This window comes from Otolemur garnettii, unplaced genomic scaffold (genome assembly GCF_000181295.1).
Source record: "Otolemur garnettii isolate 467f Iridium unplaced genomic scaffold, OtoGar3 scaffold00133, whole genome shotgun sequence".
Taxonomy (NCBI): Eukaryota; Metazoa; Chordata; class Mammalia; order Primates; family Galagidae; genus Otolemur; species Otolemur garnettii.
In genome coordinates, this window is record NW_003852528.1 from 4,297,539 (window position 1) to 4,300,416 (window position 2,878).

A 2,878-nucleotide genomic window follows, 5' to 3' on the forward strand; every position below is an offset into this window, starting at 1 on the left:
CTCCTTCCCACCTTCTAGGAGAAGTCAGATGATACTTCCTATCCTTTCCAAGGCTGTTGCACAGCCACAGAGCAGAGCCAGCTTGGAAGTGTGTCCTCCCTGAGAACCCTTTGGAGGACAGCAGAGCCCAGCTGCAGCTGACACCCTGATGCAGCCTGGTGAGCCCAGAGTCCCATCTCCAGAAACTGTGAGGTAATAAATGTCCATTGTGTTAAGCTGCTAAGTGTTCGGGTAATATTTCGTGCAGCCATTGATAATGAATACAGCAGTCAGATATCACCAAATGCCTTTTAGACATCTGTTAAAAATGTCACTCTTGTCTCTTTATCCTGTTAATGTGATGGCATGTTTCTTCACAGTTCCTGGGCTGAAACTCTTTTATGATTGGGTAGCTGTCCCCTCGAGGCCAGTTCCCTCTCACGCTCTTCCTCATCATCCATGCCGAGTGGGTCTGCAGTGGCCGTGGGGCGGGAGAGGCAGGATGCAGCACAGGCCCCCTCTGGCAGCCGGCCAGAGGGGCCTCACAGTGTGGACAAGAGTTTGTCCCATGCCACGCCTCACTGCCAGGCCTGGGGAGGGGGACAGACAGACCAGCAAAGCTGACAGTGATGAGGTGTAGGAGGAACTAGACTCCATCCCTCCAGCCCCGAGGCTGCTCAGCTGCCCCTTCTCGCAACCTCCCGGACGTTTCCATCGCTGGTTACATGGGTAACACTGTCTTGAGGTTTCAGCTCAGACGTTGTGGCTGATTTTCACTCTAGGAGCTAAAGGTTTGGCTGCAGGGCACGCTGTCCCCTTGTGCACACCAGGCTGTGTCCCCACCCCTCCAGTCAGGTCTCAGTCTGAATTAACTCTTGTGACCATGCAGATACTCCGCACCACTGAGCTGGGCTGAGCTGATTGTACTTAGGTTGATTTCTGACACGTATCTTTTCCGGTGGCCCTGTCTTCCATGCACCTGCTCCCCAGAGGCCCGGGGTCCGTGCTTTACTGTCCATGGAGCTGTCTGTCCCCTGTGCGGGGCAGCTGCCCTTGGGACCCCACAGCCACAGAAATCCCTGTCTTTTGTCCAGGAAGCCCTGGTTTTCTGAATTTCCTGCTCTTCTCTTGGTTTGCCTTCCAGGAGTCTCCTGAGAAGAGGGGTGAGGAGCCTGTTTGCGCTTGGGGATCTCAGCTTTACCCCCTCATCCACAGACTTCATTGGATATTTATGATTCTATGTTAACTTTTATTTATATTAGAAACATTTTAGTTGTTTCTCTTTCGGTTTCTTTATGCTATTATTATTATTATTTTTTACTTAACTGAATTTAAAAATGCAATCAAATTCATTTTTTAAAAAATTAGTTTTGGACCTTGTCATGCTAAGAAGGGACTTTCTGTCCTCTGTGTCCTATTACATATCACTACGTTCATGAGCTTTTAAAAATACGTGCATCTTGTATCCATTGAGAACAATTTCGTGAGGCAGCAAACATTTATTTTCTTCTTTAGCCAAAAAATTTGGTCAACAAACACATGAAGACATTTTCGTCTCACTGACAGATTTAAAACTCCATGGAAATGGAAAGCTGGCATTTGCAACCTGCCAGGGTGGCCCGTCTGACCGGCTCGGTGAGAGGCCATGTGCCCCCAGCACCACTGATGGACACACAGACAGGAACATCTCCTGGAAAGGCAACTCCCCACACCTACCAGACACTGATCTGTCACAGTTTTGACCCAGCAATGCCACCGCTCCAGCTTTATTCTCGGAAACACACACACAGAATACAAAGGCGCTCACTGTAGCACAGTTTTTATTCTAAATAACTAGAAGCAAACCAAGTGTCCATCAAAATGAAATTGGTTAAACAAACCACTGCACATCCATAATTTATCACAGCCCTTCCATAGATGGAAAGATATGTATGTGTGGAGAGTGATGTATCTGGATTTATTGAAATGAAAATTTGCCCAGGATAATGTCTGGGCACAAATGCAGGCAGTAATGGACAGAATAGAGCTAATCATATAATTCCACTTCTTGAAAAAATGTAGAAACATTGAAAGGAAACACACCAGACTTCTCTCTGGACGGTGAGATTTCAGGTAATCCCTTTTTTTCCTTACGCTTTCTGAATTTGTGGCTTTTTAAAAGATACAGTGAATAGTATTATTTAAAAAATAAAAACAATAAAGTTACTTTCCAAAGGAGATAGTAAATTGCAATCCAGAATAGCAAGAGGCCCACAGACACCAGATAAGGTTTTTCCTTAGTCCGGGAGGAATTGTGTCCTGGCAGCTGGGGAGTGAGTGCAGGGCCCACCTCGCCCTCTCAGAGAGAGGTCTCCTCTTTCCTGGCCCTGGGCCCTGCTGCAGTTCCAGGGTGTGAGAACAGTGGGGTGTGAAGCCCCAGCATGTCCTTGTACCCACTGTGCAGGGCTCTACATCAGGCGACATCTTTTTACAGCCTCATTGAGGCCTGCCCATTCCCCTTGGTACCGATGCAGCCAGCAAGATGGTTGGGACTGCCAGCTGCTATCCTGAGCAGTTTGGGGTCTGGCACAGAAGGGGTCACGGAAAGGCATAGTCCCCAGGGTCAGGGAGGCTCCCTAGGGTGCGGTAGGCGTGCAGAGCAGGCGTTAGATCAGGAAGGCTTCCTGGAGGAGACGGCGGTGGAGCAGAGTGGCGGAGGAAGGGTGGGGTGCAGCAGGTGGACAGGGCGGGTGGCGTCAGGGCAGAACCGCCAGGTGGGCCTCAGAGCCGCCATGTGGGGACGCTCACCAGGTCCTCTTTTGTGCAGAGATAGGGCAGAGTGTGGGGGTCGAGGGGGGGAAGAACTCCCCCTGTGTGCACAGGATCTTGTGTTAAGAGCAGAGGAGGGTGTGCCCCATGT